Consider the following 27,999-nt stretch of genomic DNA (forward strand, 5'->3'; position numbering starts at 1 on the left):
TGGAGACACTAAAACATATTTTTTTTGTTTCAAAAATGAAATAATTGTGTAAAACTTACATAAATAAATTTTTTTTATACATATTAGGTATCGCAGCGTTCGTGACAACCTGCTCTATAAAAATACCACATGATCTAACCAAAACTTCCACCCTATCCCGTAGTTTCTAAAATGGGGTCACTTTTTGGGAGTTTTTACTCTAGGGGTGCATCAGGGGGGCTTCAAATGGGACATATTGTCAAAAAAACAGAAGGGGCGGAGCTGAGCCACGCTGCTGAATGGCCGCACGAGCTTGAGCTCCTCCAGCATTCCGGCTAATTTACCCTATAAAAGCTTAGATTTTACCTGATTATGGGGAAACCTGGCAAAGAAAAGACAAGAGGAAGCTCAGAGTCTACCCCACAGCGCTCCAGACAGCCTGAAATGGAGAAATTTCTCCGAAAAACGCTGAGAGCTGCCGCGCAGAAAGGCGCCAATATGGCGGCGTCTATTGCACAGGACTCTGATGCAGGAGAGCTATCCGATGCGGGCAGCGGCTCCGATACCTCGGACAGGAGGCCCAGAGATCCGCCTCTGTCGGAGCGGACCCTTCGTCGGGTCCTTGAATCGGCCCTTACGCCTCTTAAGCAGGACTTGGCGGACATCAAAGACGACATGAAGCATTTAGGCCAGAGAGTGGTCACGGTGGAGGGTACGCAAGATGCCATCTTAACCTATGAAGGTAAAGCGTCAGAAGTGCTAGCGTCCCATAAAGCTCTACTGAATGAGGCCTTCCTGAAACTGGAGGACCAGGAGAACCGGAGTCGCCGGCGCAATATATACGCATACGCGGCCTTCCTGAGTCGATAGCAGCAGAGGCCTTACCGACTGTGGCACGTGAGTTATTCTCCACCATGCTGGGGCCAGACGGAGCGGAGGGGATCGTGGTGGAGCGCATACACAGGGCGCTGCGCCCTAGGCCTAAACCACAAGAGCCACCACGTGACATAATTTGCGGCCTATTGAGCTATGTAGACACCGCAGCCCTCTTAAAAAGGCAACGAGAGATGGAGGTGCTAGAGTACGAAAACGCGCAGATACAGATGTTCCAGGATCTGGCGCCATCCACCCTGGCTAAGCGGCGCCTATTCAAGCCTCTCCTCGAAGTTCTTAGGAAGACGTCGACTCCGTTCCGGTGGCTTTACCCGTTTGGACTGGCTGTTTCTAGGAATGGCAAGCTGCTCACAGTGCGGTCACCTGCAGACCTGGAATCAGTTTGGAGGTCCCTAGATGTCCCTCCGGTGGAGATTCCCTCGTGGCTACCAGCAGACCAAGATGGCCCCTTACCTGTCCCGCCGCGGGTGTCTCCTTGGCAGACGGCATCCGCAAGCAAGTCGGATCGCCTGGGTCGCAGCAAGATGGACAGGGCCCTCACTTGAGCCCAGAACAAGGTGCCGTTGATTATTTTTGCCTGCTAGCAGGGACTGCCAACACCGTGCCTTGCCTTCTTTTCCTACATTGGAGATGACTGTCTCTCGGCTGCACAGCCTATTGTTTACATGGAAGGTTAAGGCCTTTTTCTGAGCGTTTTGCTTTTTGCAAAGTTTTACGTTTTTGGGCCTAGTGTTTTTTACAACAAGTCACGCTTTAATCGGGACACTTTTCTGATGTTTTGGAACTCTGCCTCCCAGTAGGCAATTTTCTCTCTCCCCAACTGCAGGGGAATGGCCGGATCGTTTCCGGTGCTGGTAGCATTTTATGTTTTTTGGTCTCCGTTTTTGTAGTAGACCTAGAGGTGCTTCACTTGCCCCCTCACCACTCCAACCCTGTCTTGGATGGTGATAGGTGAACACCTACCTTTCTTTTAGATGTACGTTGCATCTGAGCTGTTTTTTTACCAGTTCACCATGTTGTTGGTTATTTCTCTTAATTTATTTTATTTTACATGTTTTCCCTTTCCCTCCCCCCCTCTTTCTGCTCATATTTGCTATACTCTGTTAGACATTTTCATGGGTAATTTGTGCTCTCTCTTCCTAACACGGATATTGTCATGTCATCAATTGTAGTCGCCTCCCTGAATGCACAAGGGCTGAACGAGCCATGCAAAAGGTCTCACACCATTTCCCTTCTGCTGAAGGATAAGGTCTCGGTAGTCTTCCTCCAGGAGACGCATTTTAGAACAAATAAAATCCCTCGTCTTCCTCCTAAGAGGTTTGTTCAGTGGTTTCATAGTACACACGATTCCGCCAGTAGAGGAGTTAGTGTAGCTATACACAAAAACCTCCCCTTTAAGCACACCGCTACTTCAGCGGATCCTGAGGGCAGGTACATTTTTGTAAAGGGTGTAATTGGTGACTCGCCGGTTACATTCGCCAATCTCTATGCGCCTAATAGAGGCCAAGTACCATGGCTCGTTCAGACCCTTGCCTCCTTATCAGCATTCACTGATGGGTTGTTGGTTCTGGGGGGCGACTTCAACGTGGCTCTAGAGCCAGCTGTTGACACTTCGTTGGGAAGACCGTCTGTATCTTACAGGCTTTTGAGAAGGCTCAAATCTTCCCTACGGAAATTGAAGTTCCTTGATGTTTGGCGTACTATGAACCCTAATGGCCGTGATTATACCTTTTATTCACATGCTAAGATGTCATTCCATAGGTTAGATTATCTGTTCCTGTCTGACTCACATATACGCAATGTCTCTGAGGCCCGGATTGGTAGTATCACATTGTCCGACCATGCGCCTGTTATTATTAATTTCTCCCTGTCCGGATCAAAGAGAAAAGAACGCATCTGGCGTCTGAACGACACCCTGATTTTGGATCCTACCCACGCTCGCAAAATCAGGGCCTCGCTTTCCGAGTTTTTTGTGCTCAATGACACAACAGAGTCACCTCCTTCCCCTTCCACTTTATGGGAGACACATGAGGTAGTTATACGGGGGGAACTAATAGCGTTAGGGGTTTATGTGAAAAAGCGAAGGACGCAGGCTTTAGATGCTTTGCTTGCGAAAATTGCTCGCCTTGAGTCCTCTCACAAGGAATCTCAGGCTAAGGCCATTCTGACGGAACTCACTGAGGCTAGAGTACATTTGAAAAATCTTTTGAATGTCACCTCTGCAAAGCTGATCTTGCGTTCCCGATTTAAAGCCTATGCTCATGGGGATAGAGGAAACAGACTGATGTCGGCGATTGCTAAGAAGCAGTTCTCTGACTCCTTTGTTTCCTCTATTAAGGACCCCAAAGGCAAAGTACATAAATCTACCCCAGATATAGCTAAGGCCTTCTGTACTTTTTATGAGGCGCTCTACAACCTGCCCCCCCCCCCCCCAGAGGGAGCTGCTGCTACTGATATTTCTGAAGCCACTAATAAATTCCTGCAGAATTTAGACCTCCCCTCCATAACCTCTCTCAAGGCATCTCAGCTGACTAGACCAGTCACCGACTCAGAGATTCATAAGGTTCTCATGTCCATCCCCTCGGGCAAGAGCCCAGGACCGGATGGGTTTTCTATTGCTTACTTTAAGTCCTTTAAAGATGTTTTAATTCCCCGTTTTAGGGACCTGTGCAACTACCTTCTTACTGGGGGCTCTCTGGCTCCACACTCCTTGATGGCGCATATTACGATCCTGCATAAGGAGAACAAGGATCCGACATGCTGCAGCAACTACAGGCCGATCTCTTTGCTTAATTGTGATGTGAAGTGGTGGGCGAAGATCTTGGCTACTAGGCTCCAGGATGTGCTGCCCGACATCGTCCATGAGGACCAGGTGGGTTTTGTCCATGGCAGACAGGGGTCTGAGAACACTATAAGGCTTCTTCATCTTGTAAACTGGGCCAAACGATCAGCTAAGCCCTTGGTGTTGGTGAGCACGGACGCGGAAAAGGCCTTCGACAGGGTCAGCTGGCACTTTATGTCCGAGGCCCTGTCGAAGTTCGGTCTACCGGACCAATTTATTAAAGCTATCTATACGTTATACTCGGCCCCCTCTGCCATGGTCAAAGTGAATGGAACACTATCGCCGCCATTTCGCATCACTAATGGGACGAGGCAGGGGTGCCCCTTATCTCCTGCGTTGTTCGTTCTGGTGATGGAGACCCTACTATGTAAAATTAGGTTGGACCCAGAGATTGAGGGTCTACGTATCGGTACCTGCACTCACGTTGCTGCAGCATTCGCGGATGACCTTTTAGTCATGACATCAAACCCTAAGGAGGCCTTGCCCAGGTTGCTGAATATATTTGAAGACTTTGGGTTCGTTTCGAATTTTAAAATTAATTATGGGAAATCCATGGCTCTCAATATCTCATGCCCACAAGCAGTGATCACTGCTCTTAAGCGGACTACTCCATTTTCTTGGGCCTCTAGAGACATTGTGTATTTGGGGACGCATATATCAGCTAATGTTCAGGATCTAATCTCCCTTAACTATATGCCGCTTCTGCAAAATGTTCGTTCACATTTACAAAATCTGAAACTCCCGTTTGTTTCCTGGGTGGGCCGTTAAAAACTACATCAAGACCTTTATCCTCCCCAAATTTTTATACTTGCTGCAGTCCCTCCCTATTTGGCTTCCAAATTCATACTTTACTGAAGTCCGTAGGGTATTCACACGCTTCCTATGGAATGGCAAATCGCCACGTATTGCCTACTCTGTGCTTACAAGGGATAAGAAGTTAGGAGGTTTTGGGATGCCAGATGTCAAGCTTTACTACGCTGCTGTACAGTTAGGTAGATGTGTTACCATTATGTCTCGCCAGTCCAACTCCCTTTGCTCCCGTCTTGAAAACGCTCTTTTGACTGACCAGGAATTGTTGTCTATGTGGGGTATAAGGCCTATTTCAGCTAACCACTGTCATTCATCCCCGGTTTGGAAGGGCATGCTGGTAGAGTGGTCTAAAATGGTCCAATCACATACCTTTAATTTCCCAAACGCTTGTATGCCGCTTAGACTACTTCAATGTCACCTACACTCTGCTGTGTTACACCCCACCGGGATTTGGTCTAAGCTCGCTGACATTGCTCTGCGGGATGTCCTTCTCCCGGACGGTAGCTTGCACTGGGATTCAGTAATGGACCTCCCTGAGGTCAAAGCTGCACCCTTTTTCCATCTAGCGAACTTTCAGAGGGATACCAAACTTTGTGTTGGACTCCTCTCTGGAAGTGGCTCCCCCACCTGGCTTGAAAAGAAGGTTTTGACTACTAAGCCTCTTATTCAGCCGTTATCTCAGATGTATAAAGAATTGCTCTCTTCCCTGCCCCCGGAGCTTCGTTTCATGGCTTCATGGGAACGTGAACTCTCCATAGCCTTCACGGATCCAGAAAGGGCGTTTATTCTGGCTCATTCGCACGGTTTCAGCCGTTGTGTGAGAATCCAGGAGAACTCATTTAAACTTCTCTGCAGGTGGTACAAAACACCTGAGTTTTTGCATAAATTGAACCCAGAGGTCTCCGAAAAATGTTGGAGATGTGGCACAGACACTGGATCTCTATCACATATTTGGTGGTTTTGTCTTAAGATCCGGCCGTTCTGGAGCACTATTGAGGCATTAGTCAACCAAATATGTAATACTGAGATATCACTGGATGTCAAGCTTATTCTGTTATGGTGCCCAAACAAGTCCCTTACACCTACCAAACATGACCTTCCAACGATGTTGCTCACAGCGGCTAGGTTGATCATACCCTTTTTGTGGAAGAACGATTCCCCGCCGACTGCCCTTATGTGGTCTGAGAAGGTGGATCAGATCTACCGTTTCGAGGAGCTAGCGCATTGGGAGAATAACTCACGCTCTCGCTTCTTAAAATTATGGTCTCCATGGAAAGTCTATAGAAACTTTACTTGATAGAGCAGTATATCCCTTCCTTGTTTCCCTCCCCCCCTTCCCCTCCTGACGTCCCCTTTCCCCCTTTTCTCTTTTCTTTGATTTCTTTATATGATCAATGTCAATGACAGCTGGTATTGTTTGCACTTGACATGTATGCTGGATGACTATCTTGTACCCTATTGCCATCATTGTACTGTCATGTGTGGGCTATGGCCTTGATTTTCCTTTCAATAAAAAGAAATATGGTTAAAAAAACAGACCAGCAAAATCTGCCTTCCAAAACCGTATGGCATTCCTTTCCTTCTGCGCCCCACCGTGTGCCCTTACAGTGGTTTACGACCACATATGGGGTGTTTCTGTAAACTACAGAATCAGGGCCATAAATAATGAGTTTTGTTTGGCTGTTAACCCTTGCTTTGTAACTGGAAAAAAAATAGTAAAATGGAAAATTTGCCCAAAAATTGAAATTCTGAAATGTCATCTCTATTTGCCAATAACTCTTGTGGAACACCTAAAGGGTTAACAACGTTTGTAAAATCAGTTTTAAATACCTTGAGGGGTGTAGTTTCTTAGATGGAGTTACTTTTATGGAGTTTCTACTCTAGGGGTGCATCAGGGGGGCAAAAAAAAACAGTCTAGCAAAATCTGCCTTTCCAAAACCGTATGGCATTCTTTTCCTTCTGCACCCTGCCGTGTGCCCGTACAGTGGTTTATGACCACATATGGGGTGTTTCTGTAAACTACAGAATCAGAGCCATAAATATTGAGTCTTGTTTAGCTGTTAACCCTTACTTTGTAACCGGAGAAAAAATTATTAAAATGGAAAATATGCCAAAAAAGTGACATTTTGAAATTGTATCTGTATTTTCCATTAATTCTTGTGGAACACCTAAAGGGTTAACAAAGTTTGTAAAATCAGTTTTGAATACCTTGAGGGGTGTAGTTTCTAGAATGGTGTCATTTTTTGGTGGTTTCTATTATATAAGCCTTACAAAGTGACTTCAGACCTGAACTGGTCCCTAAAAATTGGGTTTTTGAAAAGTTCTGAAGAATTTCAAGATTTTCTTCCAAACTTCTAAGCCTTGTAACATCCCCAAAATATAAAATATCATTCCCAAAATGATGCAAACATGAAGTAGACATATGGGGAATGTAAAGTAATAAATATGTTTGGAGGTATTACTATGTATTATAGAAGTAGATAAATTGAAACTTGGAAATTTGCAATTTTTTACAAATTTTTGGTAAATTTGTTATTTTTTTATAATTTTAAAAAAAAATATTTTTACTTCATTTTACCAGTGTCATGAAGTACAATATGTGCCGAAAAAACAATCTCAGAATTGCCTGGATAAGTTAAAGTGTTTTAAAGTTATCACCACTCAAAGTGACACTGGTCAGATTTGCAAAAAATGGCCTGATCCTTAAGGTGAAAATGAGCCGGGTCCTTAAGGTGTTAATGAAAAATTTTGTAATTGCACTTGATCGTGATGGAAATGGTTTCCAATGTTTGAAGAAGAAGTTTAGCACACCGAAAACTGATGTTAAAATAAAGGCCGGAATTTTTATTGGCCTCGAAATCAACAAACTAATACATGATGACACATTCAGAACAAAACTCAACCCTCTGGAACTTGCAGCTTAGGATGCATTTGTGCTAGTAGTGCAGAACTTCCTTGGAAACAGACGAGCTGCAAACTATGCTGAATTAGTAGACAACATGCTTACAGCATATGGCCAACTTGGCTGCCGAATGTCATTGAAAGTGCATTTCTTACAATCCCTTCTTGACTTTTTCCAACCCAATTTGGGACATGTAAGTGACGAACATGGAGAGCGGTTCCATAAAGATATTCCTACCATGGAGAACAGGTATCAAGGCAGATAGAATCCCAACATGATGGGGGACTACTGCTGGTTTTTGCAACGGGAAAATATGACCGTTCACAAACGCAAAACCAGATGTCTGAAGCACTTTTAACAGTACTGGTCCTTGCTCAAGTAAGACTTTTAAACTGAAAAACAAGACTTTTTGAAATGTTGTTATTCCATTACATTTTCATACACTGTTTACTACACAAACTTTGATGTAGATCAGGTAATTGTTGGAGTAAAACTCGTTTTGTTCAAAATTATTCAATGCTTTCCAAGTGCTTAATTCATTTAGGCATACAGTTGCAAGAAAAGGTATGTGAACCCTTTGGAATGATATGGATTTTTGCACAAATTGGTCATAAAATGTGATCTGATCTTCATCTAAGTCACAACAATAGACAATCACAGTCTGCTTAAACTAATAACACACAAATAATTAAATGTTACCATATTTTTATTGAACACACCATGTAAACATTCACAGTGCAGGTGGAAAAAGTATATGAACCCTTGGATTTAATAGCTGGCTGAACCTCCTTTGGCAGCAATAACTTCAACCAAACGTTTCCCGTAGTTGCAGATCAGACGTGCACAACGGTCAGAAGTAATTCTTGACCATTCCTCTTTACAGAACTGTTTCAGTTCAGCAATATTCTTGGGATGTCTGGTGTGAATCGCTTTCTTGAGGTCATGCCATAGCATCTTAATCGGGTTGTGGTCAGGACTCTGACTGGGCCATTCCAGAAGGCGTATTTTCTTCTGTTTAAGCCATTCTGTTGTTGATTTACTTCTATGCTTTGGGTCGTTGTCCTGTTGCAAAACCCATCTTCTGTTGAGCTTCAGCTGGTGGACAGATGACCTTAAGTTCTCCTGCAAAATGTCTTGATAAACTTGGGAATTCAGTTTTCCTTCGATGATAGCAATCCGTACAGGCCCTGACGCAGCAAAGCAGCTCAAACCATGATGCCCCCACCACCATACTTCACAGTTGGGATGAGGTTTTGATGTTGGTGTGCTGTGCCTCTTTTTCTCCACACATAGTGTTGTGTGTTTCTTCCAAACAACTCAAGTACACAGTACTGCTGTGGAACATCCAGGTGCTCTTGTGCAAACTGTAAACGTGCAGCAATGTTTTTTTTGGACAGCAGTGGCTTTCTCTGTGGTATCCTCTCATGAAATCCATTCTTGTTTAGTGTTTTACGTAGCGTAGATTCGCTAACAGGGATGTTAGCATATGCCAGAGACTTTTGTAAGTCTTTAGCTGACACTCTAGGATTCTTCTTCACCTCATTGAGCAGTCTGCACTGTGCTCTTGCAGTCATCTTTACAGGACGGCCACCCCTGGGGAGAGTAGCAGCAGTTCTGAACTTTCTCTATTTATAGACAATTTCTCTTACCGTGGACTGATGAACAGCAAGGCTTTTGGAGATACTTTTATAACCCTTTACAGCTTTATGCAAGTCAACAATTCTTAATCGGTCTTCTGAGAGCTCTTCTGTGGGAGGCATCATTCACATCAGGCAATGCTTCTTGTGAAAAGCAAACCCAGAACTGGTGTGTGTTTTTTATAGGGCAGGGCAGCTGTAACCAACACCTCCAATCTCATCTCATTGATTGGACTCTATTTGGCTGACACCTCACTCCAATTAGCTCTTGGAGATGTCATTAGTCTAGGGGTTCACATACTTTTTCCACCTGCACTGTGAATGTGAATTTGCATCATTAGTGCCGAGTTCGCAATTGCGAATTTATTGGAGCACTCTATCTGCATATAAATCTATTGTAATGTTCTGCCGTGCCAACCGTTTTCTCCAGTCTCAGGAAACTTCTAGCAGCTTGAAAAATTTAGCTATAGTGACCCACGCCTATATTTCGCACACATTAAGCTAATATTACATTGCCGATTTTTCGCGATCAAGAAAATAATCTCAAATTCGCGAATATATGACGACTATTCTACCAAATATTCGCGAAATATTGCAAATTCGAATATTGCCCCTGGCGCTCATCACTACTCATAAATACCAGGACTCCAGAGCTCAGGGTTTGAATCTGGTCAACACTGATTTTTAGAAAATGAATGAACAGAAATAAGTAAGTGACCCCGGTTTATACTGACCTCAGATAGGACATCATACAGCTGGTGACAGATTCCCAAATAGCTGTGTCATAATTTACACAGCTACTGTAGCTATACACACAAAACCATCTAGTCAAATTTGCAATGTCAGATCACTAGATATATCACTAGAGCTCAGTTGTTCCCAAGCACTTTTAACCCTTTAATTATAGACACCAGGTCATATGATCCCCAATCTGACCACCAGTCGAGAGTATGCTCTAATGTATAGACAGAATGTCAGTCAAGATTACACCAGCAAGTTTTAAATCCCTCCTGGCAGCTCAGCTCAGACAAGTCCCTTCCCCACTTAGCTACACCACCTTTATTTCTCTGTATTTCCTTCCATGTAAAGGGTGCGTCTGAAGATACTAATTCTGCCCTAAGAGACTAGAAGAGCAGTGATTGATTAGCTGCAGTTATAAAACTCCCCTGACTCACACTGCCTGTCTAAACTATTTGTGCTGTGTGCAGAAACTTCAGTGTATCCTAAGATATGTAGTTTCATAATGCTCTTTCCTGCCTTCTGCTTGTTATAGCTGACAGGGAGAAACATATCACAATCAGGGGACAGAGGAGAGAGGAAGCTGCATCAGATATCAATACTCTGTGGTAATGTGAACAGTGCCGGAAGGTGTGTTGTCCCACTTCAGGTATCTCAGATATGTGAGACAGATAAAATCCAGAGAGTGGCAGTAGTCTCAGCAAAGCATAGTTTGCTGAGACATTTTTGTATACATTTTCTGGCTGGATTTTACTTGGACTGGTGGCTAGGTTTGGTAAAGGGAGTTCCCAGTCCACACCCTTCCAGTATGGGTTTTCCTTTCTACCTGAGGTGATCGCAGGTGAGGCCTGCTGTAATCAGGCTTGCATAAAGCGCCTCAGAGGAGGTCAGTCTGAGGAGGGAGAACGAGACTGTTCTGTGAAGCAGAGTCTCTGTGTGTGGTCTCAGTCAGGAGGACTGAGGGGCCACAGGGCTTTGAATAGCCTGAGGTTTGGAGGACCTAGCGACACCTAGAGAACGAGGGTTGCACGCCCAGCGTCTGGAGGACCACTGGGCCACACTCCCCCAAAAGGTACTGGAGTTGCCACAGCCTGGAGGCTGTAGTATTGATGTTTGCTGAGGAAAGCCGCATATGTTGTCCATGTGTGAACTGAGCTCTATGAGTGAGGTAGGGACGTATTGTGTTTAGGTAGCGCCTAGACGGGCAGGAGTTTATTTGTGTTTTAAGTGTTGGCGGTGCGGGAACCTCACCCCACCCAGTGATGTATAGCTGGACTATCCTTTATAAGAAGATTGTCAAAATAAATGCACAGTTTGGACATGAAAATCCGTTGTCTTGTGACCCCCTGAAAAGAGACTATCCCTTACAACTCTGAAGCACTGTAGTGTTAGTTAAGGAACAGACATCCTATCGGATGGTGTCCAAAATGCTACTGGGGAAGAGTGGAGGGCGAGTACAAGCAGCACCAGAAAGAATGAAGCAACTGGGCCAAAGCTGAAAGGATGCTCAGCTGCAGATGTGGCAGGAGGTGAAAGGAAAGTCTGATGCTGTAAAGAACAGTATTGTATAGTAAACTGGAACGTAAGATCTATGAACCAAAGCAAGTTGGAGGTGGTGAAAGGTGAGATGGCAAGACTCAACATCAACATCTTGGGAGTCAGTGAACTAAAATGGACAGGAATGGGTGAATTTTATTCAGATGACCATTATATCTACTACTGTGGGCAAGAATCTCGAAGAAGGAATGGAGTAGCCCTCATAGTCAATAAAAGAGTGAAAAAAGCAGTACTGGGTTACAGTCTCAAAAATGACAGAATGATCTCTGTTTGATTCCAAGTCAAACCATTCAACATCACTGTAATTCAAGTTTATGCCCCAACTACAGATGCTGATGAGGCTGAAGCTGACCAATTCTATCAACGCCTACAAGGCCTTCTAGAACTAACACCAAAAAAAGATGTAACTCTTATCATAGGAGACTGGAATAATAAAGTAGGAAATCAAAAGATAACTGGAATAACAGGCAATTTTGGCCTCGAAGAACAAAATGAAGCAGGTCAGAGACTAAAAGAATTTTGTCAAGATAACTCGCTGGTCATAACAAAAACACTTTTCCAACAACACAAAAGACCATTATACACATGGAAATCACCAAATGGTCAATACCGAAATCAGATTGACTACAGTCAGGTCCATAAATATTGGAACATCAACACAATTCTAAAATGTTTGGCTCTACACACCTTCACAATGGATTTGAAATGAAACGAACAAGATGTGCTTTAACTGCAGACTGTTAGCTTTAATTTGAGGGTATTTACATCCAAATCAGGTGAACGTTGTAGGAATTACAACAGTTTGCATATGTGCCTCCCACTTGCTAAGGGACCAAAAGTAATGGGACAAAATAATAATCATAAATCAAACTTTAACTTTTTAATACTTGGTTGCAAATCCTTTGCAGTCAATTACAGCCTGAAGTCTGGAACACATAGACTTCCCCAGACGCTGGGTTTCATCCCTGGTGATGTTCTGCCAGGCCTCTACTGCAACTTTCTTGAGTTTATGCTTGTTCTTGGGGCATTTTCCCTTCAGTTTTGTCTTCAGCAAGTGAAATGCATGCTCAATCGGATTCAGGTCAGGTGATTGACTTGGCCATTGCATAACATTCCACTTCTTTCCCTTAAAAAACTCTCTGGCTGCTTTTGCAGTATGCTTTGGGTCATTGTCCATCTGCACTGTGAAGCGCCGTCCAATGAGTTCTAAAGCATTTGGCTGAATAAGAGCAGATAAAATTGCCTGCAAGACTTCAGAATTCATCCTGCTGCTTTTTTCAGCAGTCACATCATCTATAAATACAAGAGAACCAGTTCAATTGGCAGCCATACATGCCCACGCCATGACACTACCACCACCATGCTTCACTGATGAGGTGGTATGCTAAGGATCATGAGCAGTTCCTTTCCTTTTCCATACTCTTCTCTTCCCATTACTCTGGTACAAGTTGATCTTGGTCTCATCAGTCCATAAAATATTGTTCCAGAACTGTGAAGGCTTTTTTAGATGTCGTTTGGCAAACTCTAATCTGGCCTTCCTGTTTTTGATGCTCACCAATGGTTTACATCTTGTGGCGAACCCTCTGTATTCACTCTGGTGAAGTCTTCTCTTGATTGTTGACTTTGACACACATACACCTACCTCCTGGAGAGTATTCTTGATCTGGCCAACTGTTGTGAAGGGTGTTTTCTTTACCTGGGAAAGAATTCTTCGGTCATCCACTACAGTTGTTTTCCGTGGTCTTCCAGGTCTTTTGGTGTTGCTGAGCTCACTGGTGCGTTCCTTCTTTTTAAGAATGTTCCAAACAATTGTTTTGGCCACACCTAATGTTTTTGCTATCTCTCTGATGGGTTTGTTTTGTTTTTTCAGCCTAATGATGGCTTCACTGATAGTGACAGCTCTTTGGATCTCATCTTGAGAGTTGACAGCAACAGATTCCAAATGCAAATAGCACACTTGAAATGAACTCTGGACCTTTTATCTGCTCATTGTAATTGGGATAATGAGGGAATAACACACACCTGGCCATGGAACAGCCGAGAAGCCAATTGTCCCATTACTTTTGGTCCCTTAACAAGTGGGAGGCACATATGCAAACTGTTGTAATTCCTACACCGTTCACCTGATTTGGATGTAAATACCCTCAAATTAAAGATGACAGTCTGCAGTTAAAGCACATCATGTTCGTTTTATTTCAAATTCATTGTGGTGGTGTATAGAGCCAAAAATGTTAGAATTGTGTCGATGTCCCAATATTTATGGACCTGACCGTATATACTCTGCAGTCAGAGATGGAGACGTTCTGTACAGTCAGCAAAAACAAGACCTGGTGTTGATTGTGGTTCAGATCATCAGCTTCTTATTGCAAAATTCAAACTTAAATTGAAGAAATTCAGAAAAGATGCCAGACCTTGCAATTATGACTTAAATAATATCTCTTATGAATATGCAGTGGAGGTTACAAATAGATTCAAGGGATTAGATCTGGTAGAAAGGGTACCTAAGGAGCTATGGACGGAGGTTCACAACATTTTGCAAGAGGCAGCTACAAGGAACATTCCAAAGAAAGAGAAGAGCAAGAGAGCAAAATGGCTGTTTAACCACCTCCCGACCGCCGTACGCGTATATGCGTCCGGGAGGTGGTTGCTTTACTCCTCCTGGACGCATATACGCGTCTTCTCGCGAGACGCGAGATTTCCTGTGAACGCGCGCGCACAGGGGCGCGCGCTCACAGGAACAGAAGGTAAGCGAGTGGATCTCCAGCCTGCCAGCGGCGATCGCTCGCTGGCAGGCTGGAGATCCGAATTTTTTAACCCCTAACAGGTATATTAGACGCTGTTTTCATAACAGCGTCTAATATACCTCCTACCTGGTCCTCTGGTGGTCCCTTTTGTTAGGATCGACCACCAGAGGACTCAGGTAGGTCAGTACAGTCCTACCAAACACCACACTACACTACACTACACCCCCCCCCGTCACTTATTAACCCCTTATAAACCCCTGATCACCCCATATAAACTCCCTGATCACCCCCCTGTCATTGATCACCGCCCTGTCATTGATCACCCCCCTGTCAGGCTCCGTTCAGACGTCCGCATGATTTTTACGGATCCGATCCATGTATCCATGGATCCGTAAAAATCATGCGGACGTCTGAATGGAGCCTTACAGGGGGGTGATCAATGACAGGCGGGTGATCACCCATATACACTCCCTGATCACCCCCTGTCATTGATCACCGCCCTGTCAGGCTCCATTCAGACGTCCGCATGATTTTTACGGATCCGATCCATGTATCCATGGATCCGTAAAAATCATGCGGACGTCTGAATGGAGCCTTACAGGGGGGTGATCAATGACAGGCGGGTGATCACCCATATACACTCCCTGATCACCCCCTGTCATTGATCACCCCCCTGTCATTGATCACCCCCCTGTCATTGATCACCCCCCTGTCAGGCTCCATTCAGACGTCCGCATGATTTTTACGGATCCGATCCATGTATCCATGGATCCGTAAAAATCATGCGGATGTCTGAATGGAGCCTTACAGGGGGGGTGATCAGTGACAGGGGGGTGATCACCCTGATTACCCTGATCACCCCCTGTCATTGATAACCCCCCTGTAAGGCTCCATTCAGACGTCCGCATGCGTTCTGTGGATCCGATCCATGTATCCATGGATCCGTAAAAAATCATGCGGATGTCTGAATGGAGCCTTACAGGGGGGGTGATCAGTGACAGGGGGGTGATCACCCTGATTACCCTGATCACCCCCTGTCATTGATAACCCCCCTGTAAGGCTCCATTCAGACGTCCGCATGCGTTCTGTGGATCCGATCCATGTATCCATGGATCCGTAAAAAATCATGCGGATGTCTGAATGGAGCCTTACAGGGGGGGTGATCAGTGACAGGGGGGTGATCACCCTGATTACCCTGATCACCCCCTGTCATTGATAACCCCCCTGTAAGGCTCCATTCAGACGTCCGCATGCGTTCTGTGGATCCGATCCATGTATCCATGGATCCGTAAAAAATCATTCAGACGTCCGCATGCGTTCTGTGGATCCGATCCATGTATCCATGGATCCGTAAAAAATCATGCGGATGTCTGAATGGAGCCTTACAGGGGGGGTGATCAGTGACAGGGGGGTGATCACCCTGATTACCCTGATCACCCCCTGTCATTGATAACCCCCCTGTAAGGCTCCATTCAGACGTCCGCATGCGTTCTGTGGATCCGATCCATGTATCCATGTATCCGTAAAAATCATGCGGACGTCTGAATGGAGCCTTACAGGGGGGGTGATCAGTGACAGGGGGGTGATCACCCTGATTACCCTGATCACCCCCTGTCATTGATAACCCCCCTGTAAGGCTCCATTCAGACGTCCGCATGCGTTCTGTGGATCCGATCCATGTATCCATGGATCCGTAAAAAATCATGCGGATGTCTGAATGGAGCCTTACAGGGGGGGTGATCAGTGACAGGGGGGTGATCACCCTGATTACCCTGATCACCCCCTGTCATTGATAACCCCCCTGTAAGGCTCCATTCAGACGTCCGCATGCGTTCTGTGGATCCGATCCATGTATCCATGGATCCGTAAAAAATCATGCGGATGTCTGAATGGAGCCTTACAGGGGGGGTGATCAGTGACAGGGGGGTGATCACCCTGATTACCCTGATCACCCCCTGTCATTGATAACCCCCCTGTAAGGCTCCATTCAGACGTCCGCATGCGTTCTGTGGATCCGATCCATGTATCCATGGATCCGTAAAAAATCATGCGGATGTCTGAATGGAGCCTTACAGGGGGGGTGATCAGTGACAGGGGGGTGATCACCCTGATTACCCTGATCACCCCCTGTCATTGATAACCCCCCTGTAAGGCTCCATTCAGACGTCCGCATGCGTTCTGTGGATCCGATCCATGTATCCATGGATCCGTAAAAAATCATGCGGATGTCTGAATGGAGCCTTACAGGGGGGGTGATCAGTGACAGGGGGGTGATCACCCTGATTACCCTGATCACCCCCTGTCATTGATAACCCCCCTGTAAGGCTCCATTCAGACGTCCGCATGCGTTCTGTGGATCCGATCCATGTATCCATGTATCCGTAAAAATCATGCGGACGTCTGAATGGAGCCTTACAGGGGGGGTGATCAGTGACAGGGGGGTGATCACCCTGATTACCCTGATCACCCCCTGTCATTGATAACCCCCCTGTAAGGCTCCATTCAGACGTCCGCATGCGTTCTGTGGATCCGATCCATGTATCCATGGATCCGTAAAAAATCATGCGGATGTCTGAATGGAGCCTTACAGGGGGGGTGATCAGTGACAGGGGGGTGATCACCCTGATTACCCTGATCACCCCCTGTCATTGATAACCCCCCTGTAAGGCTCCATTCAGACGTCCGCATGCGTTCTGTGGATCCGATCCATGTATCCATGGATCCGTAAAAAATCATGCGGATGTCTGAATGGAGCCTTACAGGGGGGGTGATCAGTGACAGGGGGGTGATCACCCTGATTACCCTGATCACCCCCTGTCATTGATAACCCCCCTGTAAGGCTCCATTCAGACGTCCGCATGCGTTCTGTGGATCCGATCCATGTATCCATGGATCCGTAAAAAATCATGCGGATGTCTGAATGGAGCCTTACAGGGGGGGTGATCAGTGACAGGGGGGTGATCACCCTGATTACCCTGATCACCCCCTGTCATTGATAACCCCCCTGTAAGGCTCCATTCAGACGTCCGCATGCGTTCTGTGGATCCGATCCATGTATCCATGTATCCGTAAAAATCATGCGGACGTCTGAATGGAGCCTTACAGGGGGGGTGATCAGTGACAGGGGGGTGATCACCCTGATTACCCTGATCACCCCCTGTCATTGATAACCCCCCTGTAAGGCTCCATTCAGACGTCCGCATGCGTTCTGTGGATCCGATCCATGTATCCATGGATCCGTAAAAATCATGCGGACGTCTGAATGGAGCCTTACAGGGGGGGTGATCAATGACAGGGGGGTGATCACCCATATAGACTCCCTGATCACCCCCCTGTCATTGATCACTCCCCCCCTGGTAAGGCTCCATTCAGCCATTTTTTTTGGCACAAGTTAGCGGACATTTTTTGTTTGTTTTTGTTTTTTCTTACAAAGTCTCATACTCCACTAACTTGTGTCAAAAAATAAAATCTCACATGGATGCACCATACCCCTCACGGAATCCAAATGCGTAAACATTTTTAGACATTTATATTCCAGACTTCTCACGCTTTAGGGCCCCTAAAAAGCCAGGGCAGTATAAATACCCCACATGTGACCCCATTTCGGAAAGAAGACACCCCAAGGTATTCCGTGAGGGGCATATTGAGTCCATGAAAGATTGAAATTTTTGTCCTAAGTTAGCGGAAAGTGAGACTTTGTGAGAAAAAAAACAAAAAAAATCAATATCCGCTAACTTATGCAAAAAAAAAAAAAATTCTAGGAACTCGCCATGCCCCTCATTGAATACCTCGGGGTGTCTTCTTTCCAAAGTGGGGTCACATGTGGGGTATTTATACTGCCCTGGCTTTTTAGGGGCCCGAAAGTGTGAGAAGAAGTCTGGGATCCAAATGTCTAAAAATGCCCTCCTAAAAGGAATTTGGGCCCCTTTGCGCATCTAGGCTGCAAAAAAGTGTCACACATGTGGTATCACCGTACTCAGGAGAAGTTGGAGAATGTGTTTTGGGGTGTCATTTTACATATACCCATGCTGGGTGAGAAAAATATCTTGGTCAAATGCCAACTTTGTATAAAAAAATGGGAAAAGTTGTCTTTTGCCAAGATATTTCTCTCACCCAGCATGGGTATATGTAAAATGACCCCCCAAAACACATTGCCCAACTTCTCCTGAGTACGGCGATACCAGATGTGTGACACTTTTTTGCAGCCAAGGTGGGCAAAGGGGCACCTTTCGGATTTCGCAGGCCATTTTTTACACATTTTGATTTCAAGGTACTTCTTACACATTTGGGCCCCTAAATTGCCAGGGCAGTATAACTACGCCACAAGTGACCCCATTTTGGAAAGAAGACACCCCAAGGTATTCCGTGGGGGGCACGGCGAGTTCCTAGAATTTTTTATTTTTTGTCACAATTTAGCGGAAAATGATGATTTTTCTTTTTTTTTCTTTTTTCCTTACAAAGTCTCATATTCCACTAACTTGCGACAAAAAATAAAAAATTCTAGGAACTCGCCATGCCCCTCACGGAATACCTTGGGGTGTCTTCTTTCCAAAATGGGGTCACTTGTGGGGTAGTTATACTGCCCTGGCAATTTAGGGGCCCAAATGTGTGAGAAGAACTTTGCAATCAAAATGTGTAAAAAATGCCCTGCAAAATCCGAAAGGTGCACTTTGGAATATGTGCCCCTTTGCCCACCTTGGCAGCAAAAAAGTGTGACACATCTGGTATCGCCGTACTCAGGAGAAGTTGGGCAATGTGTTTTGGGGTGTCATTTTACATATACCCATGCTGGGTGAGAAAAATATCTTGGTCAAATGCCAACTTTGTATAAAAAAATTGGAAAAGTTGTCTTTTGCCAAGATATTTCTCTCACCCAGCATGGGTATATGTAAAATGACACCCCAAAACACATTCCCCAACTTCTCCTGAGTACAGCGATACCACATGTGTGACACTTTTTTGCTGCCAAGGTGGGCAAAGGGGCGCATATTCCAAAGTGCACCTTTCGGATTTCACCGGTCATTTCTTACACATTTTGATTGCAAAGTTCTTCTCACACATTTGGGCCCCTAAATTGCCAGGGCAGTATAACTACCCCACAAGTGACCCCATTTTGGAAAGAAGACACCCCAAGGTATTCTGTGAGGGGCATGGTGAGTTCCTAGAATTTTTTATTTTTTGTCGCAAGTTAGTGGAATATGAGATATCATCATCATTTTCCGCTAACTTGTGACAAAAAATAAAAAGTTCTATGAACTCACTATGCCCATCAGCGAATACCTTAGGGTGTCTACTTTCCGAAATGGGGTCATTTGTGGGGTTTTTCTACTGTTTGGGCATTGTAGAACCTCAGGAAACATGACAGGTGCTCAGAAAATCAGAGCCGTTTCAAAAAGCGGAAATTCACATTTTTGTACCATAGTTTGTAAATGCTATAACTTTTACCCAAACCATTTTTTTTTTGCCCAAACATTTTTTTTTATCAAAGACATGTAGAACTATAAATTTAGCGAAAAATTTATATATGGATGTCGTTTTTTTTGCAAAATTTCACAGCTGAAAGTGAAAAATGTCATTTTTTTGCAAAAAAATCGTTACATTTTGATTAATAACAAAAAAAGTAAAAATGTCAGCAGCAATAAAATACCACCAAATGAAAGCTCCATTAGTGAGAAGAAAAGGAGGTAAAATTCATTTGGGTGGTAAGTTGCATGACCGAGCGATAAACGGTGAAAGGAGTGTAGTGCCGAAGTGTAAAAAGTGGCCTGGTCATGAAGGGGGTTTCACCTAGCGGGGCTGAAGTGGTTAAAGAGGCTTTACAAATACCTGAGGAAAAAAGGGAAGCAAAAGGCAAAGGAGAAAGGGAACAATATCGCTAGTGTTGATCGAGCACCGTAGTGCTCGGGTGCTCGGGCCAAACACATCAGGATGTTCGGGTGCTCGACCGCGCACCCGAGTATAATGGAAGCCAATGGGAGAACCCGAGCATTAAACCAGGCATCCCCTGCTCTGAAGAGGGGTGGGGGCATGGTTCATAGGAAAATGTCAGAAATTGATGGAAACACCACTGAAATGGTTCAGGAACAGCATGGGGAGGATGTCTGGATGCATCTTAGACTCGCAATTCGCTGCTGGAAACGATGTTGTCCGAATAGGACACCACTTTTACAGACTGACAATAATACGCACCAAACCGAATAAAAATCAATTTTTATATTTACTTGTATATAAAGTGCAAGTGCTGCCAAAAATTACAAGGAAAAGGCACTCCGATACAATCTGTAACAACATGATACAACCTAAAGGAGGGCCTCATTCATATTGTGGTACAATTGTTCAGGTAGTGTGACTCCTACATTTATAAAGCCTATGTACTAAGGAAAAGGGCTGCCAAAAATTACAAGGAACCGGCACTCCAATACACCCTTTATTACACATAAAGGAGGGCATCATACACACCCTTGAAAAATTATGATTGATGGCCTGCTGGCGACCCTCAAACATTTGGATCAAGGGCCTGCTGATCTGACCATCTAAAACATTATGCGTTGTGGGCCTGCTGCCGCTTTAGTGACTCTAGTTAACCTGGGGCCGATCGCACGTCCCCGTGACGGCAACGATCCATTCGGATGTCTGGCCTATCAACTTTCAATGTTATTGTCAGCGCAAACAAATATAACTACGGGTAACGGGGAATCAGTGTTTGATTTCAGAGAGGGAGCCTGAGAAACGGCTACGGATACCACATCCAAGCAAGGCAGCATGCATGCAAATTATTGTATAATTAGGGGAGGGCCTGCAGGTGAGTTGACCCTGTAAAAGATTTGAGGTGTGGGCCTGCTGGTGCGCTGACCATGTAAAAGATTTGAGGTGCGGGCCTGCTGGTGAGCTAACCCTCTAAAAGATTTAATGCGAAGGGACTGCAGCTGAGATGACCCTCTAAAAAATTATATGCGAGGCCTGCAGCTGAGCTGACCCTCTAAAAAATTATATGCGAGGGACTGCAGCTGAGCTGACCCTGTAAAACATTATATTTATTACAGGATCGCGCTTGAGTCTGCACGATAGACGGGATCGCGCTGCTACTGAGGCCGACGGCGCATGCGCCGCCTGTACAAGCGCGGTCCCGGCGACTGAGCTGGGTGTCAATTAGACTGCATAGAGGCGGGGTTAGGGCAGGGGAGTTACAGCCTGGAGTGAGGAAAGGGCTACCCCCTTGACTTCTATCGTGACTTGTGGAGCTGGAGAAGAGTACTTTATAAGGCGATTTTTTCATGCATATACATGGCAGAAAAGTGGGACAAGACTGTATGATAACACAATGAGGATGATCTATAAGGTACTTTTGATAGTTTATTAAGTGAAATGCAGGTGAAAGGTTCGCTTTAACATTCAGAGCTAATAACAGCGAAAGTGAGACAGCTAGAGCTAATGTGTTCATAGCCAGCGTTATAGTATACAGTCATGTGAAAAAATTAGGACACCCTTTGAAAGCATGTGGTTTTTTGTAACATTTTTAATAAAAGGTTATTTCATCTCCGTTTCAACAATACAGAGAGATTAAAGTAATCCAACTAAACAAAGAAAACTGAAGAAAAGTCTTTTCAAGATCTTCTGTAAATGTCATTCTACAAAAATGCCTATTCTAACTGAGGAAAAAGATAGGACACCCTCACATGTATTCCCTCTTAAATTGGCTCAGATCTCACACAGGTATATCACACCAGGTGCACATAATTAGTAGATCGTTACTCTGCATGTTGAATGAGGCTTGCCCTATTTAAACCTCAGACACTTAGTTTGGTGTGCTCCTGACTGTTGAAGTGAGAGTGAGCACCATGGTGAGAGCAAAAGAGCTGTCAGAGGACTTCAGAAAAAAGATTGTAGCAGCCTATGAGTCTGGGAAGGGATTTAAAAAGATCTCAAAAGATTTTGAAATCAGCCATTCCACTGTCCGGAAGATAGTCTACAAGTGGAGGGCTTTCAAAACAACTGCCAACATGCCCAGGACTGGTCGCCCCAGCAAGTTCACCCCAAGAGCAGACCGCAAGATGCTAAAAGAGGTCTCCAAAAACCCTAAAGTGTCATCTCGAGAACTACAGCAGGCTCTGGCTACTGTTGATGTAGAAGTACATGCCTCTACAATCAGAAAGAGACTGTACAAGTTTAACTTGCATGGGAGGTGTGCAAGGAGGAAACCTTTGCTTTCCAAGAGAAACATCGAGGACAGACTGACATTTGCCAGAGATAAAGTTGACAAAGACCAGGACTTCTGGAATAATGTTCTTTGGACAGATGAGTCCAAAATTGAATTATTTGGACACAACAGCAGAGGACATGTTTGGCGTAAACCAAACACAGCATTCCAAGAAAAGAACCTCATACCAACTGTGAAGCATGGAGGTGGAAGTGTCATGGTTTGGGGCTGCTTTGCTGCAGCAGGACCTGGTCAGCTCACCATCATAGAATCCACGATGAATTCTACTGTGTATCAGAAGGTGCTTGAAGAACATGTGAGACCATCAGTTAGAAAATTAAAGCTGAAGCGGAACTGGACCATGCAACATGACAATGACCCAAAACATACTAGTAAATCAACCAAAGATTGGCTGAAAAAGAAGAAATGGAGAGTCCTGGAATGGCCAAGTCAAAGTCCAGATTTGAATCCCATTGAGATGCTGTGGGGTGACTTGAAAAGGGCTGTACGTGCAAGAAACCCCTCAAACATCTCACAGCTGAAAAAGTTCTGCATTGAGGAGTGGGGTAAAATTTCCTCAGACCGATGTCGAAGACTGGTAGATGGCTACAAGAACCGTCTCACTGCAGTTATTTCAGCCAAAGGAGGTAACACTCGCTATTAGGGGCAAGGGTGTCCTATCTTTTTCCTCAGTTAGAATAGGCATTTTTGTAGAATGACATTTACAGAAGATCTTGAAAAGACTTTTCTTCAGTTTTCTTTGTTTAGTCGGATTACTTTAATCTCTCTGTATTGTTGAAACGGAGATGAAATAACCTTTTATTAAAAATGTTACAAAAAACCACATGCTTTCAAAGGGTGTCCTAATTTTTTTCACATGACTGTAGTTGGTGGAGGAAATCTTTGGAGGTGAGCAGTGGAAAATGAAGTGTGTGTAAGAGACCATTGTTTACTGACTGAATGTAAATAGTATCAGTGACATACTGAGGTCCAGGCACACATCAGGCAATAGTGCTATTACACACTCAATGTGGTGAGTAATTATTGGACACCCTTTGCCTATCTGGTCTGTTCATATACTCCTCCTCCCCCACGTCAACTTTGTCCCCGGGGAGATAGCGGTGCCTGCAAGTTGGCTGGCTACCCCCCTGGTGAATTATCCCTGAAAAATTAGGGGGATTAAACTATATTTTATGATAATAATTTTCCCCAATCATTTTAATATATATCCAATAGAAGTTATATTTTAGCAACACCTATTTATTCAGTTAACCTTTTAGCACGTGTAGTCGCCAAATCAATTACATGATCTCCGATTTAATCCTGCAGGCCAGCACCTCCAAAGCGTAGAGCGCCAGTTCGTGCCATGTGTCCAGCTTGGACACCCAGTAGTTGTAAGGCACTGAGAGATCATTGAGGACGCTGACACGGTCTTCTATGTACTCCATCATCTTCCAAAAATTTTCTCTCCTTGTTACAGTAGGACGTGCATCAGGATGAGGGTGCTGGCAGGGTGTCATGTCTCAGGCTTTGGAGAGTGTTGCCCTGCCTCTGTTGAAACTGCTGTGTGTTCCCCTAGCCTCCCCTCCTTGGTTGGCCAAGGAACTATGGATTCTGCCGCCAGCAATGTCAGATGGAAATTTTTGGAGCAATTTTTCAACAAGGATCTTCTGGTATTGCACCGTTTTGCTCATCCGCTCCACCAGAGGAATGAGAAATGAGAAGTTCTCTTTGTAGCGGGGGTCGAGAAGGGTGAACAACCAGTAATCCGTGTTGTCTAAAATGCGTATAACTCGCGGGTCGCGGGAAAGGCAGCCTAACATGAAGTCAGCCATGTGTGCCAGAGTACCAACAGGCAAGACTTCGCTGTCATCATCAGGAGGATGACTCTCAATCTCCTCATCCTCTTCCTCCTCTTCTGCCCACCCACGCTGACCAGATGGAATTAAACTTCCATGGGTACTACCCTCTGTAGCGGAGGCAACCGTTCCCTGGTCCTCCTCCTCTTCATTGTCCAATTCGTGCTGAGAAGACAAACTGAGGGTGGTCTGGCTATCACCCAGTGTAATGTCTTCCCCCATTTATACCTCTTCCACATGCAATGCGCTGTCCTTAATTGTGAGCAGCTAGCGTTTGAGTAGACACAGAAGTGGGATGGTTACGCTGATAATAGCGTTATTGCCGCTCACCATCTGTGTTGATTCCTCAAAGTTTCTTAAAACCTCACAGAGGTCAGACATCCATGCCCACTCATCACTTGTGAATAGCAGAAGCTGACTGGAAAGATGACGAGCGTGTTGCAGCTGGTATTCCACTTCTGCCCTCTGCTGCTCACAAAGACTGGCCAACATATGGAACGTGGAGTTCCAGCACGTGCTCACGTCGCACAACAGCCAGTGAGCTGGCAATTTAAAGTGCTGCTGCAGCATTGACAGACCGGCTGAAGCTGTTGGTGACTTGCGGAAAAGTGCACACACACGGCACACCTTCACCAGTAGCTCAGGCAAATAGGGGTAGGTTTTGGGAAACCGCTGAACCACAAGGTTGAAGACGTGGGCAAGGCATAGGATGTGTCTAAGGTTGCGGAGCTCCAAAGCTGCCACCAAGTTACAGCCATTATCAGACACAACCATGCCTGCTTCTAGGTTGAGTGTCGAGAGCCACAGCTCAGTCTGGTCTCTTATTCCCTGCCACAGTTCTGCGGTGCTGTGCTGCTTGTCCCCTAAGCATATCAGCTTCAGCACGGTCTGTTGCTGCTTCCCCACTGCAGTGCTACACTGCTTTCAGCTATCGACTGATGACTGACTGGTGCTGGGCGTAGATAATTCGGAGGTGGAAGTGGAGGAAGTGGGGGTTGGAGCCACTAACGTAGGTCCACAATCCTTGGCTTTGGCAGCACCTGTGCCATCCCAGGGTAGGACTCGCTCCCATCCTCTACAACATTCACCCAGTGTGCCATCAGGGAAATGTAACGTCCCTGGCCGAATGCACTTGTCCATGTGTCCGTGATTAAGTGGACCTTCCCATCAACTGTGTTTGTCAGGTGTGATGTTACGGGCCACATGTTGGTGTAAGGCAGTCATGGCACACCTTGAAAAATAGTGGCAGCTGGGGACTGTGTAACGTGGGACAGCCGCCGACATCAGGCTGCAGAAGGCATCAGTGTCCACTAGCCTAAATGCCAACATTTCCAGGGCCAGTAATTTGGAAAGCTGCGCATTTAGTGCTATGGTCATTGGGTGAGTGGCTGGGTATTTTTTCTTGCATTCAAAGGCCTGGGGTAAGGACATTTGGACGCTGCGCAGGGACACGGAAGTGGATGTGGTTGCTGATGGCGCTTGCGATGGTCCATGTGGAGGGCAGGAGGCATCTGTGCCTGCGCCTTCGACAGGGGATTGGCCAGCATGTAACATAGGGGAAGAGGAGGCAGTGGTGTGACCTGCAGACATAAATTGTGGACCCAGGTGTTCGTCCTACTTATTACGGTGCTTGGATGCCATGTGGAGGATCATGTTGGTGGTGGTGAGGTTGCTAGTGTTCACGCCCCGGCTCATTTTCGTATGGCTCAGGTTGCAAACTACTATTCTTTTGTCGTCTGCACTACTCCTTGGCAAGGGAGATTTATGCAAGGGGGTGCTCTGTGGAACAGTTGCGGGCCTGTTTGGTGTGGCCCGCCTTCTCCCTTTTGCCACCCCACTGCCTCTTCCAGCCTGTTGCGGTGCTGCAGATTCCTCCCCCTCTGTACTGCTCTCCTCGCTCGGCTTGCCATCATCCCAGGTTGGGTCAATGAACTCATCGTCCACCACCTCCTCTTCCACTTCCTCACTCTGATCATCCTCCTGATTTGTTGACCTAACCACAACCTCAGTGATTGCCATTTGTGTCTCATCCTCTTCATCAACCTCTTGAGACAGTAATTGCAGTTGACTCATTGACTGTGTCTCCTCATCATCCACCTCATTAAACTCTGATTGCCATTCACCACCGTCATGTTCTTGGGACTGTGGATGCTCAAGAGGTTGGGAATCTGGGCACAAGATCTAATTTCCTTCTTGAAGCGTGCTTGGCGAGAGGGCCAAATCAAGTAATGGCGCTGAAAAAAGCTCCTCGGAATATCCGACTGTGGGATCACTTGTTTGGCCACACTGTAAATCGTGGGAGGAAGGAGGATCAAGGTGAGGATTGTGTGGACCAGACTCCTGGCTACTGAGACTGGACTTGGTGGAAGACAGGGTGGTGCTTAACTGACTGGAAGCATTATCTGCCGCAATCCAACCGACCACCTGCTCGCACTGGGCTGATTTCAAGAGTGGTGTCCTGCGCCGCCCTGCAAACTGGGACATGAAGCTAGGTATCTTGGATGATTGTTTTTCTTGTGCTCTGACAGTAGGCACAGTTTCTCCGCACCCAGGGCCAGGGACTCTGCGTGCACCATCAGCATCACAGCCACTTCTCCATCCCCTACTACTCGCCTTCTTTATTTAAAATGTTATATATTCTTGAAAGTATGTCACACGTACAGTAGCGGAGGATTTGGAAGTGTATGTGCAAAAAAAATAACAGCAGTATTTCTGATGAGGAAACGTTATACAGGACAGGTACCACAGGTAATGTCACAGTTCGCAGTGTCTACAGAAAAAGTGTACTGCATGTCACAGATATTTTACAAATGTACACACTTTAAACAGGAGATGTGGTGTGGATAATTTAACAGTCCGCAGCGGACACCTTCTACAAAAAACTGCACTGGATGTCACTGATATTTTAGGGATGTGCACACTTTAAACAGGAGCTATGGTGTGGATAATTTAACAGTCCGCAGCGGACGACATCTACGGAAAAACTGCACTGTATGTCACTGATATTTTAGGGATGCGCACACTTTAAACAGGAGATGTGGCATGGATAATTTAACTGTCCGCAGGGGACACCGTCTATGGAAAACCTTCACTGGATGTCACTGATATATAGCACCCGATGACGTTTTCCGGCCAGCCAATCACTGTAATGCCAGTAGCCAACATGGCTACTCACATTACAGTGAGGGCAGTACTTACCTGCACATTTATTGGCTGCTTAGCGTGCAGGGAGGAGACTCGAGCATTGCGCTCGAGCACATGCGGTATTTGGCCAAGTACCACCATGTGCCGAGAGTAGCGATGCTCGAGCCGAACTGGTATTCGGCCGAGCATGCTTGCTCAACACTAAATATTGCCAGTTGAATGCAGACTTTTAGAGAATAGCAAGGATGGATAAGAAGGCTTTTCTAAATGAGCAATGCAAGGAAATAGAAAAAACTACAGAATGGGAAAAACAAGAGATCTTTTCAAGAATATTAGAGACATTCAGGGAACATTTCACACTAAAATGGGCGTGATAAAAGACAAAAATGTTAGGGACCTAACAGAAGTGGAATAGATTAAGAAACGATGGCAAGAATATACAGAAAAACTGTACAAAAAATATTTCAATTTTACTGATAACCCTGATAGTATGAGCATTGACCTAGACATTCTAGATAGTGAAGTTACATTTACATCCCAATCCCAAAGAAGGGCAATGCCAAAGAATGTTCAAACTATCGAACAATTGCCCTCATCTCACATGCTAGCAAGGTTATGCTAAAGATTCTGCAAGCTAGGCTTCAGCAATATGTGAACCGAGAACTAACGGAAGAACAAGCTGTTTTTCGAAGTTGA

General features: G+C 45.4%; 1 pseudogene; it reads left to right on the forward strand.

Moving 5' to 3' along the window:
- The first annotated feature begins 351 nt into the window (after positions 1-351).
- LOC122926046 lies at positions 352-27,999 on the forward strand (annotated as a pseudogene).

Source organism: Bufo gargarizans, chromosome 1 (genome assembly GCF_014858855.1).
Source record: "Bufo gargarizans isolate SCDJY-AF-19 chromosome 1, ASM1485885v1, whole genome shotgun sequence".
Taxonomy (NCBI): domain Eukaryota; kingdom Metazoa; phylum Chordata; class Amphibia; order Anura; family Bufonidae; genus Bufo; species Bufo gargarizans.